The sequence below is a fragment of the Triticum dicoccoides genome, chromosome 4B (genome assembly GCF_002162155.2).
Source record: "Triticum dicoccoides isolate Atlit2015 ecotype Zavitan chromosome 4B, WEW_v2.0, whole genome shotgun sequence".
Lineage (NCBI taxonomy): Eukaryota > Viridiplantae > Streptophyta > Magnoliopsida > Poales > Poaceae > Triticum > Triticum dicoccoides.
In genome coordinates this window covers 253941354-253958201 of record NC_041387.1, presented here as the reverse complement: position 1 = coordinate 253958201, position 16848 = coordinate 253941354, and positions in this window count along the sequence as shown.

Sequence of the window (16848 nt, the reverse complement as noted above, 5' to 3'; positions counted from 1 at the left end):
TAACTAGAATGACCATTATTCTCTGACTTAAATGAATAACCATCTTGCAAGAAACAAGATCCAGATATAATGTTCATGCTCAACGCATGCATGAAATGACAATTATTTAGGTTTAAAACTAATCCCGAAGGTAAATGTAGAGGGAGCGTCCCGACGGTGATCACATCAACCTTGGAACCATTTCTGACATGCAGCGTCACCTCATTCTTAGCTAGTCTCCCTTTATTCCACAGCTCCTATTTTGAGTTGCAAATATTAGCAACCAAACTGGTATCAAATACCCAGGCGCTACTTCAAGCACTAGTAAGGCACACATAAATAACATGTATATAATATATACCTTTGTTGACGTTGCAGCCTTCTTATCTACCAAGTACTTGGGGCAGTTCCACTTCCAATGGCCCTTCCCCTGGCAATAGAAGCACTCAGTCTCGGGTTTGGGTCCAGCCTTGGGTTTCTTCACGGGAGCGGCAACAGCCTTGCCATTCTTCTTGAAGTTCCCTTCCTTTCCATTGCCCTTTTTCTTGAAACTAGTGGTCTTGTTGACCATCAACACTTGATGCTCATTCTTGATTTCTACCTCCGCGGCCTTAAGCATTGCGAATATCCCGAGGATTGTTTTATTTGTATATTATAGTTCATCACGAAGCCCTTGTAGCTTAGTGGCAGTGACTGGAGAACTCTGTCAATCACTACTTCATCCGGAAGATTAACTCCCAAATATTCAAGCGGTTGTAGCACCCAGACATTCTGAGTACATGCTCACTAACATAGCTATTCTCCTCCCTCTTGTAGCTCAAGAACTTGTTGGAGGTGTCATACCTCTCAACCCGGCATGAGCCTAAAATACCAATTTTAGCTCCTCGAACATCTCATATGCTTCGTGGTGCTCAAAACGTCCTTGGAGCCCCGGTTCTAAGCCGTAAATCATGGCACAATGAACTATAGAGTAGTCATTACAACATTCCTGCCAGATGTTCATAAGATCTATAGTCAAGCCTTGAGTGGGTGCATCACCAAGCGGTGCATTAAGGACATAAGCCTTGTGTGCTACAGTGAGGAGAATCCTCAAATTACGGACCCAGTCCGCATGGTTGCTTCCATCATCTTTCAACTTTTCTTTCTCTAGGAACACATTAAAATTCAAGGGAGCTACAACGCGAGCCATTGATCTACAACATAATTTTACAATTACAATTTAGATTATGTTCATGATAATTGGTCCAGTTAATCAAATTACTAGTGAACTCCCACTTAAATCAACATCCCTCAAGTTGTCTAAGTGTTTACACGATTGATATGTCTCCAACATATCTATAATTTATGAAGTATTCATGCCATGTCTACAACAATTTTATATGGTTTTGGTATGATTTGGATAGAACCCGAATTGACAATGTTTTCAGTAGAACTACTGTGGTGTCGTTTTTGTGCAAAAATAGAAGTTCTCGGAATGGGATGAAAATTTAAGGTGATTTTTTGTGGACCAAAAGAGACCCCCGAAGCATCGAGGAAGGACCAGAAGCTTCACGAGGAAGCGACAAGCCTGGGGGCACAACCCCCCTAGGGCACGCCCCCCAAGCTTGTACTCCCTCATGCCCCCCCCCAACGTGAAATCAATGCTGAAAAATCCTATAAATACCCAACCACGAAAAGAACCCTAGATGAGAAGTTCCGATGCCTCAAGCCTCTCTATCCTTGAAAACTCAATCGGGACCCTGTTCTGGCGCCCTGCCAGAGGGAGAAATCATCACCAGAGGCCATCTTCATCATCCCAGCGGCCACCATGTGAGGAGTGTGTAGTTCACCCTCGGGGTTGAGGGTATGTACCAGTAGCTATGTGTTTGATATCTCCCTCTCTCTCTCATGTTCTCGATTTGGCATGATCTTGATGTAACATGAGCTTTGTTAATATAGTTGGATCACATGGTGTTTCTCCCTCTCTATCTTGTTGTGATGAATTGAGTTTTACCTTTGAGGTTTCACTATTATCGAATTGAATACTTTTATGGATTTGAGAACACTTGATGTATGTCTTGCATATGAATACCCATGGTGACAATGGGGTATTATCTGCAAAACTTCACGACCATCTTCTTCACCTGAAGCACCGCGTGTCATGACTAACCATGAGTTGCTCATAGTTTTACGTCAGAAAGTTGACAAAAATCATGGATGGGTTAAGCGTTAGTTTGCTGCTATTCAAGCCAACATGACTATGACGCATAACGCCATCCGCAAGAACAGATGTTATGTCCATGAGATATTTGATCGCACTTGGGTCATACTCTCTCACTTAAAACAGATGAAGAACTTGCTGCTATAGACTTTCAAATGAACTTTGACTGGGCTGAACCGCCAAGGAAGAAGTTCAAGAAAACCCAAGTTTCTCCTCTTATGACAAGTTCAGAATGTTCATCACGCACTACTAATGAAAATGATGTTGTTGAAGACACTAGTGCCGGTCGATCTGCATCACGCGACCCCAACAACTCTAGGGCTCCCCCGACTTCTCTAGGATACTCTTCAGGGGTATTAGTCCTCAGCTTTGTCTCCTTTTGGTCATTTGATGACAAAGGGGGATAAGTTTGAGTTAGTCTTCAAGCGGGTCTATATATGTTTTTTTTCTTAAGTTGCAACTCTTGAACTTTTCTAGATTTGCTCTTTCATGAGTTGTAACTTCATAACTGTTGGTTGTATGACTCTTTTGCTACTCTTGATACGCATGCTCTGACCTTGAATATATCTGCTCATGCATGCACAATTTTGTCAGACACCAATTTTCATCATGCATTCATATTCTTCAAATATCTTATGATCATGCATGATTGGATTCCAAGATATAGGGGGAGATCTCCACAATCTCAACCTACCATGTGCATTTGCAATCCAAAGCAAATTCCTCATATTCACATCTTCAGGGGAGGTCCTCAATATCTTGAAATCAATTTCTTCAAAGTCTGCACTTACACTTCAATTATTTTACTCCCGTTGAAAGCCTAACCAATTTGTGATCAATTACCAAAAAGGGGGAGATTGTAAGTGCATCAAGTGCCCCCTTAGTGGTTTTGGAGTATTGAAGACAAATAGGTTGAGGAACTAATGTGTTCGCGAGTATACACAGGAGATAGAGCCCCTAAAGATTTGGTTTAACACATGGAAGACAACCCCTAAAAATGGATTTCTTCAAGTGAAGAATTTGCTGATGAAATTGGTACGACCTTTGAAGAAATTGATGTGAAGACTTTGAAGCTTGAAGACTTTTGTTTTCTTAGTTTCTTTCTTCTTATTTCGAGTCATAGAAAAAACCGTACTGTTAAAGGGGGTCTAGGTGAAACATATTTCACATTTCCAAAGTGATGCTCAAACCTATACATACACAAGCTGCTTCAAGTGAAGCATTTGGAAATCTCTAGTATAGCTGACGAATTTGCTAGTGATAGTGACGAAGTTCATCTGGTCGCTGACGAATTTGGTCATACTGAGGTGGTAGGATTTTGCCAGTGCGATCTGCCTATCATGAGGAAATTGAGTGCCCCGATGAATTTGCGAGTTCAAATTCCGACCATTGCTGCACCGAGGGCCAGCTGTCGAGTGGATCCTTACCATGATAACAGTTGAATCTGAGAAGGGCATTTATGACAATTCATGTCGGGTTGCCCTGGCTATAAATAGCTGCCCCCACAACCACTTGTTGGTTGGATGCTCTAAGAGAACTTGACACTTGTCATTTGTGAGCAACCCGTCCTATGACGACTTTGAGAGAATCCTAAGTGAGGAAAAACCCAGAGCCAAAGTGATTGAGCATCACTGAAGAGATTGATCTGTGTGATCCATCGACTGTCACCTTCGATGACTATCGTTTTTCCAGACGGTTAGGCGTCAAGTTCTGAGTACACCAAGAGTCATTGTGTGTGCTAGTGAACAAGTCTGCGAAGGTTTTGGAAGTTTACCTTCAAGACTTATCGCGAGTGATTGGGCAAGGACTAAGTGACCTTAGTTAGAGAGGAATACAATGAGAACTGTGTGTCCTCTGAGTTGCGACTCAGCCACCTCAACCAGACGTTTAGTTGATACAACAACTAGAACTGGTCTACCAAATTGATGTGTCTTCACTGAGCCAACCTAGTTTCAAATTGCTCAACCCTCTCTTACATTATTCCACTGCTGAATAATCTGTGATCTATTTTCTGATGTATTTGAAGTGAAGAATTTCATCATGCTATCTTTCATTTCATCAGTTCATATTCTTCATGCTTGTATGATTGTACGATTGCATGTTGTTCACTTTTACGTATCCTGTATGCATGTACTTTGATTCTGTGATGACTTAGTTTCCTTTGAGTTTCTATTTCTTCACTCTGATCTTTGTCAAATTCTTCAAAGTTTGATGAATTTCTAAAAATCTCGCATTCACCCCCTCTGGGAGTAAACCTGCACTTTCACTATATCAATTAGTTGACGTTGGACAAGGAAGACAACATAGTGAGTTATGGATGTTTGCATTCACATAGAAGTTATATTGTTATGGATCTTCTAACATGTGGTGCTTGTCTAGGACCTTTTGCTAGGAAAAAATTCGCAGTAAGTAGAAAATACTAGGTGTGCATCCAAACTCCTTAAGCACAGTTTCATGTCATGAGAGTCCACCATATCTACCTATGGATTGAACAAGATCCTTCGAGTAAGTTTTCATCGGTTCAAAAGGCAATAAAAATTGCTCCTATAATATGTATGATCTTTTATTGTAAGGGAAAATAAGCTTTTTTACGATCTTGTGATGGTAAAGAAATAAAAGCAATAGACCGCTTAATAAATGTTGCTACCACAAGGGGAAATACAAAGTGATGTTCCCTTGCACTAAGATCTTGCACATCCAAAAACAAAAGGCGCATGACAACCTCTGCTTCCCTCCGTGAAGGGCGTATCTTTTACTTTCATGTATTTATTTTTATGCAAGAGTCAATAGTGTTCATCCCTATTCCTCTGTGTGTACTCTTTAGTGGCAAGCACCAGGTGGTGGATAGATCCAGTTAAATGTAGGTGATCATGAATTATTATTGTTGACATTATCCTTGAGGTAAATAAGTTGGGAGGCGAAACCATAAGCCCCTATCTTTTTGTAATGACTGGCGCTCTAGAAGCCTTCCGGTTATTTTGTTATGGTCGTGTGTCTTATTTGGTTGTTGCATTTCATCATGTCATCATGCACATTGCATCCACATGTTTTCATAAAACTCGTAGTCGTTCGTAGTTGCTACTTCTCTCTTTGTCTACGTTTATCTTTTTGTCAGGCCCCCTTGTCTTGTCAACATCTCTCAGACCCCCACGCGCGTGTCCGGAACTTCTTGAACCCGAACCGGGCTGTCGCTACTGATGGGTCTGGATCATCCCCAAACATCCCTAAAACATCTTTGTTTTTTTATTTGGACTAGCTAATCTATTTCTCTCAAACCACCCGATTATGATCGGAGGGACTAAATAGTCCAACACCTAGTCCACTACCTATTTAATTGGACCGAACCCTAGATCCTAGGAGATGTCCCATCCTTCCATTCCCTCCGCTGCCCCCGAGATCCAGGTCGGGATCCAGGTCGCTCCATCCGCAACCCCCGGCCACCTCCCTTGTTCTCAGCTCCGAACCAACGCATAGCCGCCGCTCCTCCTCGTTTTCAATGTTACCCAACCAAATAGCAAGCTCCACCCGTGGCCATCTGCCGGCTACCAGCCCCGAGCCTCCCGCAGTGCTTGATCGGATCTGGATCGAGGCAGTCGTCTTTACCTGTGTGCCTCCCCTCTACCATCGTCGGCCTCCCCCGCAGTGGAGCACCACCGACGGCCACCTGCTTCATCGCCAGGCCAGCCTCCCGTCTCCTCCTTCCCCTTTCATTCCCTCCTTCCCCTTTTTGCTCGGTAACTCTCTTTACCTTCCTCCATTTTCTCTCATAGGGAGAACAAGACGCGCCGGCCTCCATGGATTTCACACCAGAGCTCCATCCGCACCGGATCCACCTCTTCGAGCTTCACTGACTTTGGTCCGTGCCTTACCACACCAACCGCTCCTCCCGAGCTCCTCGCGCTTGAGCAGCTCCTCTGCCTTGCTGCTTCGCCGGGGCCCCGTCATCGGTGAGCACGACAGCACCACTGCCCTCTCTCCCTATTTTCTTGTGTTCCTCCCATCTCTCCCTTTCCGTCTCTCTCTCTCTCTCTCTCTCTCTCTCTCTCTCTCTCTCTCTCTGAAACCCCCTGCCTCCCTTCCCTGCAGGTGTAGCCGTAGACTACCGTGGCGCCGCTGCCGTCATCGTTCACCAGGGTGGGCCCTTATCTGGATCGATTTGGTGCTCTGCTGCCGGGTTCAAGCTGCTGCCACCCAAGCTTCTACAGTCGCGATGCCGCCGTCCTGGACCTCCCTCCTTCGCCAAGTCCACTGCCACGGCCTCTGCTTTGTTCACATCGAGCCCGAGCCAGGGGACGAGCAACTCGTTCGATCTCCCGTTCCCCTGCCTTGCGTTGACCGCGCCTCCAGCGTGCCAGCCGTGCAGGCCCAGCTCCCTTCGCCCGCGAGGCCCAGCTCCGCGCGTCTCTGTAGTCCCAATGTGAGCCACAACCCAGTCCATCTCTGTTGGCCCAGCAGTGCACTAATTCAACCCGTGTAGTGTTTTTTCTCTCGATGAATTTAGCTGTTATTCCAGGAACTGCAGTTTTACAAAAAAGCCCTCCATGTTCATGCATTTAATATGTCATAAACCATGCATCGGAATTAAAAAACTTTATATGTAAAATGCTTAGAATATATACCAATATAAAAGGGACAATTCCATTTCTGCCCCTAACTGGAACCCACTACTCAAATTTGCCCCCTAATTTCAATGTGTGCTCAAATTTGCCCCTCTGCCGTTAGTTTCCCTTATAGAAATGCCCTTCTGCACCGTTATCGTCCGGTCAAACAGCTTTGACCATCTCGAAAAAATAGCAATTTTTTTAAAAAAATTAAAATTTTGAGTAATCAAAGATAATCACGTGTGCAAGATGCGTGCAAATTTTCGTGCTGTTTCGACATACAGCAGCTCGTGGCAAAGGAAAAGAATAAAGATGTACATCTTTTAATAGTAAATTCAAAAAAATAGCAAGAAAATTCAAAAAAAATGATTTTTTTTGCATCCAAGATGCTCGGGTGCGCAAGGTGTGTGCAAAATTTTCTTTTCAAAAGACATGCGAGGAGCTCTAGCAATTTTTTTTCAAAATAGTGTATTTTTTCAATGTTTTTTCCCGAGACAATTTTTTTTCTCCACAAGCTCCTACAATGTCCAAACACAACAAAATTTTGTACACACCTTGCGCACCTGAGCATCTTGGACGCCAAAAAAATTCATATTTGTTTTGAATTTTCTTGCTATTTTTTTAATTTACTGTTCACAGGCATACATATTAACTGTTTCTCCTTTGCCATGAGCTCCTAGAATGCCCAAATAGCACGGAAATTTGCACGCACCTTGCGCACCCGAGTGTCTTTGATCCCTCAAAATTTTACATTTTTTAATTTTTTCTGCTATTGTTTCGATATGGTCAAAGCAGTTTGACCGAACGGTAACGACGTAGAAGGACATTTCTATAAGGGTAACTAACGGCAGCGGGGCAAATTTGAGAACACATTGAAATTAGGGGCAAATTTGAGTAGTTGGTTTCAGTTAGGGGCAGAAATGGAATTTTCCCAATATAAGAAGACCCAAAGGGACAGATCCAATTAATCTCGGCCATCAAATCATGCCAATCCAACAACCTAGACTGCTTCAATGTCGAGCGCTCAACACATTTAGCATGTAGTTAATTTCATGCCAAATATAGTGCTAATCACATAATAACACGCAAATAATATCCTACATAATATCCGCATACACTTAATATACTTCCAAATTAACGTGCATTGCACGTACACATGGACTAGTTTCATTTAGTTTCATAATATGCAACTTTCATCTATGTTTAAAATGTTTAAATTATTGTTTGCATTAATTTGCATAATGTCATGTTAAAATGGTTTATTTCAAAACTAATTAACCGTAGCTCCGAATTAAATAAACTTTATATGTAAATGAGGTAGAAAAATGCATAGATTAACATGGTGCACTTTATTTTGCTATTTAACCACATTAAAATTGGTTTAGGGCAGAACAGTTCCAAATTCGAAATATACATATGGGGATTTTCCGGAATTGTTGTTTCTGTTTCCAGCCTCATTTAAACTTGCCTAAATAGATAGTTTACTTATGCTTCATCTCTTGCTATGTTAATCAACATTTAATATTGATGGGTAGGATAAACGAGACTGAACTAAATATTTGAATGTGGGGTTCCGTTGATATGCAACTCATTGAATATTGAGCTCCACTTAATATTGAAGTATTGTTTGTTGCACTTTGTCATGCCATGCCTCACTAAATTGGACATTCATCATACTTGGTTGTGCATCATGCCATGCTTATGCTTGTTGGTTTACCATGTTGTTTGCTTTTTTCCGGTTGTGATTCATCTCGATAGTTCTGGTAACATTACGAATGTGAGGACTCATTCGACTACGTTCGATCGTCCACTTAATGGATTCAGTCTTCTTCCTAACGGGATTTCAGTCAAGATGACCATCACCTAGGATACCACTATTATCTTTGCTTAATAGTTGTCTTGATGCCATCACTATGTCGCGCTACCTACCACTTGTTTATCAAGCCCCCCAAATTGCCATGAAACAACCTCTTACCTTTTAACCATCCCAGCACAACGTTGTTTGTCTATGTTACCTCTTTACTTATCCCTCTTATAACGTTGCTAGTTGCAGGTGCAGTTGCAGGTTCTTCCATGTTGGGACATGTATATCATGGGATATCACAATATCTCTTATTTAATTAGTGTATGTACATACTTGATGAAGGGTGGAAGGCTCGGCCTTTTGGCTGGTGTTTTGTTCCACTCTTGCCGCCCTAGTTTCCGTCATACCGGTGTTATGTTCCTTGATTTTGTGTTCCTAACATGGTCGGGGTTTATGGGCCCCCCTTGACAGTTTGCTTTGAATAAAACTCTTCCAACAAGGCCAAAATTTGGTTTAACCATTTGCCCCATAATAACTAAAACTTGCATATGGACCGGCTAGCACCTGAGGATAATTAATTAACAACCCCGGGCTAGTGCTCCTCATGAGTGTTGGTCCAAACTGGGTGATGTCAGGCTCCCCCTGGGCAACCAGAGTCTTAGCCAACCCGACATCTGGCCCATCTGGTGTGCCCTGAGAACGAGATACATGAGACTCCTATTAGGATTGTCGGTACATCGGGCGGTCTTGCTAGTTTTGTTTTACCATTGTCGAAATGTCTTGTGAATTGGGTTTCCAAGCTTAATCGAGGTGTCCCGAGATGGAGAATTGTCTCCGCGAATCATGAGAGCTTATCATGGGCTAAGTTGGGACACCCCTGCAGGGTTTAACCTTTCTAGAAGCCATGCCCACGGTTATGTGGCAGATGGGAATTTGTAATATCCGGTTGTAGAGAACTTGACACCAGATCCGAATTAAAATACACCAACCGCGTGCATAACCATGACTGTCTCTTTTTTGAGCAAGTTCGGGAAAAGAACATGGTGGGGTTAAGTTTGACTCTTAAGTAGTTCAGGATCACTTCTTGATCATTACTAATTTGTGACCGTTATGTGTAGTTTCTCTTCTTATTCTTGTACTCGTAAGTTAGCTACCATACAAATGCTTAGTGCTGCTGCAACCTCACCACTTATCCATTCCATACCCGTTAAGCTTTGCTAGTATTGATACCCATGGTAATGGAATTGCTGAGTCCTTGTGGCTCACAGTTTACTACAACAACAGGTGCAGGTATAGGTAATGCGATGATCTGATGTGAGAGCGATGCTTGCTTGTTATGGAGTTCTTCTTCTGCTTCTTCTTCTTTGATCAAGGGATAGGTTCCAGACCGGGAGCCTGGGATTAGTAGGGTGGATGTCGTTCTTCTTTTTCATTTGATTTCATCCATAGTCGGATCCCCCTCTTCTGTATGATGATTGCTATGTATTGATGTATTCATGTACTCTTGTTGTAGATTGTGGCGAGTGTAAGCCTCTATCTTGTATTCTCATCTATTCAGTACATGGTATGTTGTAATGATATCCACCTTGCTATGCGCTCGAAATGCGTTTGTGCGCCGACCAGGAATTCCTCATGTGATTGGGATAGAATCGCATCTTGGGCACTACACTTTCTATGTGTCTGACCGAGACTTTTGCTCTATAAATATGCCTTGAGTGTCAGCAATCATATAAGACTAAATGATGGTTGGGTATGTGAACTTGCTAAAGAAAGCTCTTACGTAGACTCTTTCTTAAAATATGATGGATTGTGATTGTTTCAATGGCTGAACTCATCCTTTGTTAGTTTTGAATAAAGTTTATGTTTCATACTTTAGCTTGTGCATGAATTGTTACTCTAGCACGAGAAGTTTTATGATGATATATTGTTGTTATGATATTGACCATGATTCTTTCATGTCTATATTTTGTTTTTATCGACACCTCTCATCGATATCGGCTTTTGCTTGAGGACAAGCGAGGTATAAGCTTGGGGGAGTTTGATACGTCCATTTTGCATCATGTTTTCCTATTGATATTTATTGCATTACGAACTATTATTTCATTTTATGATATAATTCTTACGCCTTTTCTATCTTATTTTGCAAGTTTCACATGAAGAGGGAGATTGCCGGCAGCTGGAATTCTGGACCGGAAAGGGCTATATTGGAGACACTTTTCTGCACAACTCCAAATGACCTGAAAATTGACAGAGATTTAATTTGGAATATATAAAAAGATATTGGTGAAAGAATCAACAGAAGGGGGGCCACTAGGAAGCCATAAGCCTAGGGGTGCACCTCCCGAGCTTATCGGGCCCCTGGCCGGCCTTCGAAGCCCATCTTCTGCTATATGATGTCATTTCAGCTAGAAAAAAAATCAGAATGAAGGTTTTCGGGATGAAGCACCGCCGTCTCGAGGTAGAACCTGGGTAGAAGCACTTTTACTCTCCAGTGGAGTGATTCCGTGATACGTCTTCAACGTATCTATAATTTTTGATTGTTCCATGTTGTTATATTATCATTCTTGGATGTCTTACAATCATTTTATAGCAACTTTATATCTTTTTTTGGGACTAACCTATTGACATAGTGCCCAGTGCTAGTTGCTGTTTTTTACTTGTTTTTACTTCGCAGAAAAATCAATACCAAACGGAGTCCAAACGTAGCAAAACTTTTTGGAGATTTTTTCTTGGCCAGAAGACACAGGATGGGCCAAAGAAGTACCAGAGGGTGCCCCGAGGGGGGCACAACCCACCTGGGCGTGCTTGGGGGCCCAGGCGTGCCCTGGTGAGTTGTGCCCACCTCGGTGGCCTCCCGCACTGTCGGTGCGAGGACGACACCTATGGGATCATGAGAATCCCTACTACGGTTGCGAGGCGCGGGGTTGTGAGAAGGGTGGATCAAACAGGTAGCACACGGGTTCTTTATCCAGGTTCGGGCCGCGAGGATGCGTAAAACCCTACTCATGCTTTGATGATTTGTTTCTCTGTGTTCCTGAGCTAGCAATGGGGCGTGAGGAGCTCCAAAAAGCCGAATCCCCCTCCTGGTCGCCCTGGGCCTCCTTTTATAGGGAAAAGGGGTCGCCACAGTGGCACACGGGAGGTGGAAAGGGCACAGTGATACGAGTTTATCCCTCGCATTACATGACAAGGCGCATTTAATGCGTCGTGCTTAAGTGTCCCTACTTTATCGGGGACGGGGGAGAGCCCAGTCTTGTCCGTCGCCGATTCCTTTCGCATCGACACGCGCCCGGGCCAGCGGTGCTCGTGGTGCCATGTAGGCAGGCAGGTAGCTGAGGTGGTGCAGCGGTGGGCCTCCACGAAGATCTGCTTGCCGCCACGCAGGTGCTTGCCCAACTGGTTGGGTCAGCGGCCGCATGCAAATGACGGTGGAGGTTTGGAATTGGCGTGGGCCTGATGGTGGCCCTACGGGTGTCTTTAGCAAGGGCCTCGCCGTAGCCCCGGCAAGGGTCTTGCCGGGGCCCCGGCAAGGGTCTTGCTGTGGCGCCTGCTATCATCCCCGGCAAGGCTCCTGCCGGGGGCCTTGTGGTCCTCCTTGGCTGGGATCCTGCCAGGGGTCGTCATATTCTATACTGTGTATTTGATCTTGAATGTCTTCACAAAGATCTGCATGCCACCACGGGGATATCTCCCGAATCCTTGCCGCATGGGGGCAGTGGACTCAAGGGTGATTCGCTTCGTAGGTGTGGGGCGAGCTGCCACGGCAAGGGCCTTGCCGGGTTTGGTAAAACCGCCCCCCGGCAAGGATCTTGCCGGGGGAGTCCTCTTCGTCCCCTTTGCTCTTTGTGGTCTTGGTCTTGGCGTCGTTCTGCTCTTTTCGAGCTTCAGCCTTACCTTGGCTTACCTCCCTTGCCTTGCTTGGCGCGGTGGCGTCCGTGGCTCGGACTACCCGTGCACAGTTATAGGGGTACAAAAAGTGTACCCCTCTTTTTGTACACCGACAGGAGCCCTCGGGCCTGGTCCACACGTGAGCAACATTTCCTTGCCCGGCAACAGGCCCTGCCATCTTCCCACTTCGCTCGTCCTTTCTCACGCTTTCAGCGGAGGCAGGGATGAGGTGGGTTCAGGCTCCTCGTTTCATTCTTTTGCTGTTGCGACTACGACCAATCCTGGCCCCAGGAACGAGCCCTAGGGCCTAGAGTTTTTAGGGGAGCACGGTAGCTTTGGGAAAAAACGAGGTTTCACATCCCTCAGTCCATAGGGGAATGCATGATAAGGGATGAAGAACTTATCTGAAGCTGTAGCCCCCGGCAACTCTGGTTTGCCGTGGGCAAATCTTTGTACTCGCAGCCCCCGGCAATACTGGCTTGTCGGGGTTTAGATGCCAGTCTGTTCCTATTTTCTTTCTCGTCCCCAAGTGATCCGACAAGGATATCTATGAGTCCTGTGAACCAAAGAAGACAAAAGATCGGCAAAGAGACGCACACTCGACCTCTAAGCTAGGGGTTAGTCACCACTAAGCACTATCAACCCTAACCAAGGACGAGACTTAACCTAGCATGCATGCTATAACTTAGGGCACCAGCGCTTCATTTATTTATGCTCAGGGTCTGCGCCTGGCTTTGTACAAAGGGTTACATGCATCATCGGCAATGCTTGTACAAAAGGTGGCTTGCCGGGGGGCCCGGCAAGCCGCGCCTCACGGGTAAAACTTGCAAAGATGCTCAATGCTCCAGGAGTTACTCACCGGAACAGCATCTTCGGTCTCCAGGCGGACTACGCCGGGCCTGGTGACTCGTATTACTCGATAAGGGCCCTCCCACTTTGGTGTCAACTTGTTGGAATTCTTGGCCCATTGAATGCGCCGAAGGACAAGGTCGCCTTCCTCAAGGCTCCGGGCATGAACCTTGCGACTATGGTTGTGGCGCAAGGCTTGCTGGTAGCATGCTGCTCTTACAGCCGCCCGAAGACGATCTTCCTCAAGGAGCACTGCGTCATCTTGCCGCAGTTGCTCTTGCTCAAGCTCGTCATAAGCGAGCACTCGAGGTGACCCGTATATGAGTTCAGTGGGGAGAACTACTTCCGCCCCGTATACCAGGGCAAAAGGTGTCTGGCCGGTGGCTCGATTTGGCGTCGTCCCAATCGACCAAAGAACCATCGGCAACTCATCAATCCAGTGCCTTCCACTCTTATGCAGCATGTCAAAGGTCTTGGTCCTCAAGCCTCGCAGTACTTCAGCATTTGCCCTCTCAGCTTGACCATTGCTTCGCGGGTGAGCAACCGAAGCAAAACAGACTCTGCTGCCGAGGTCTTGGGTATATTACATGAAGGTGCGGCTTGTGAACTGGGTGCCGTTGTCGGTGATAACCCTGTTAGGTACGCCAAAACGGCACACTAGTCCCTTGAAGAACTTGACGGCTGACTGGGCTCAGACCTTCCTTACTGCCTCCACCTCTGGCCACTTTGTGAACTTGTCGATTGCAGCGTACAAGTACTCAAAGCCCCCGACAGCGCGGGGGAATGGGCCCAATATGTCGAGCCCCCAGACCGAGAAGGGCTAGGAGAGAGGAATGGTTTGAAGGGCTTGGGCTGGCTGATGGAGCTTCTTTGAATGGAACTGACACGCTTCACACCTGGTGACTAGTGTTGTTGCATCCTGGAGGGCGGTGGGCCAGAAGAAGCCTTGCCGGAATGCCTTGCCGGCAAGGGCCCTTGACCCAATGTGGGATTCACAGATGCCTCCGTGTATCTCCGCCAACAGCTCCAGTCCTTGCTCTCGAGGGATACACTTTAATTTCACACCGTTCGGCCTCTTTCTGGACAGGACGTCATCGACGAACTGGTACATGGTAGAGCAACGGGCTACTTTCTCCGCTTCTTCCTGCTCCTCAGGAAGTTCCCCTATTTGGAGGAATCGGACGGTATGTTGTGCCCATGCTGGAGCCTGGGGCTCGACGGCGAGGGCTAAAGGCATTTCCTCCGCTATAGGAACGGCTGTCCAAGAGTGGCATCCCCTCTTTCTTCTAACGACCATCGGTATTTTACTTGGAGCTATATTTTTATTCGTCACATATCAAGAGTTTTGCTTGGAGAATCTTGCATTATATGAGTCTTTGCTTGTGTTCCTTTTTATTTTGTGTCATATATCCTTGCTGGACACACCTATTTGAGAGAGCCAAAATTATGCTATGAATTGTTAGAATTGCTCTCTATGCTTCAGTTAAATCTTTATAAGCTATGGAATTTCTCTGGTGCTTCACTTATATATTTTTGAGCACGATGTGGTTAGTATTTTTAAATAAATTCTCTCATGCTTCACTTAAATTATTTTGAGAGAAGAACTTTTTATGCTCTTGTTCTTCACTTAGATTTGTTTGATCTATCAATAGCAACAAATGAAATTAGTCCCAAAGTGATAGATATTCAAGGGGGATATAATAAAAACTTTCATGAAGATCAATGGACAAAATAAACTTGATTCCTTGTAATAGTTTTGCGATATGTTGATAGTGATATGTGAGCCATGTTAATGAGTAATTATGTTTTAGTAAGAATATTTGTGTTAAGGTTTGTGATTCCCTATGCAAGCACGAAAATCAATAGTTATGCAATGAAATTACATCCTACTAGTGGTGGATTATTCGGTGTTAGTTATGCTTAATGCTCGCTTATGAGATTTTTCTTTTCTTGGTTGGATGCTTCTCAATCTTTTGCTAGCATTCAATTGCACTAAGTATGATCACTACTTGTGCACCCAAATCCTTAAACCCACTTTTGCCATATGAGTCCACTATACCTACCTATATGCGGTATTCTTTTGCCGTTCTAAGCAAATTTGTATGTGCCATCTCTAAATTTCAGAATAAATTTCTCTTTTGTGTGCTCGTACCATTCATGAAACAATACGGGGTGGCTGATATTTTTCCATGCTAGATGTGTTATTCTCAAGATGAGTGTTTATTCACTTTCCATTGTAGAGACTACAACAAAGGTATTAGGGATGCCCAGTCCCAAAATGAAAAATGAATTTACTTTATGTTGTCAAATAATAACTTCCTTGGAAAGTGTTGGTATGGACGGCACCCATGGATTCAGTTAGCCGTGGAATGTGAAAGTATGGTGGAAAAAGGACTAAACTTTATTTTTGTTTGGGAACCGCCTATGATATATCTAGCATGGAAAGTATTGGGAAGTACTCGATCATTTTTGTTGATAGGAAAAGCATGCCACCCAAAATGTTTTATCTCTATCTTTTTGCTTCAAGCTCTGGCACCTCTACAAATCCCTACTTCCCTCTACGAAGGGCCTTTATTTACTTTATGCAATTTTTACTTTTATTTGAGTCTCCATCTTCTCTTATAAAGCACCAACTAAGGGGCACTATGATCATACTTGAGCATTGGGTGTAGCTAATATGCGAGTGTGTTTCATGAATGGATCAATGATTGAGCATAATGGGCTAGGAATAGTTTGCTTTATGCAGGGACCCCGACTCATATGTCGAGATCACCGAATACACATGTACAGTGATCCCAGAGATCAATGCTCACCGAACACACAGAAGCCTAATAACAAGAGTCTTACATCCATACATATCGTCTTACACAAATTATGACCATTATGGTCAAGTCTTACATTGATAAAGCCCTAAGTGCTGAACATCAAATGAAACATAAGCAGCAGGAATCTTCGTCGATAAGTAGAACCCATGCCATCTGCCATAACCGTACAGGCATTCTAACTGGGAAGCATCCTAGTTCGCGTGTTCGTCACCAAAGAACTCTTCCTCGAACTCCTGCTCTTCCATGCCTGGCCAATTAAATAACCAGTGGCAAACCAATGAGTACTTTGAATGTACTCGCAAGCAACCCATGTTTTGGATCAAGGTAACAATGCATGATGTAACAACAAGTAGGCAACCGAGCACCATGCTAGTTGAAAACTTAACGACATGTCTTTTCAACTTGTGAAACATGCATCAATGGACTCTCGTAAGCATGTGAACATGTTACAGATATCAACATAAATAGAATTTAGAACAACTCTAGCTTTATCATCATGTCAAGTCTTTACTTGACCCATGCAACTTACATATACCAAGTTTGTAAAGTTGTGGACATAGTTTAAGTAGCACCACCCAACTGTCCTTAACCGCGGACACGGCTATTCAAATAGTTTGACACTCTTCTGTGGCTGTGCACTTTACCCACAAGAACGGGGAAGCTTTCGTTACACCCTTGATTCTGCAGTACCTCAAGTACTCC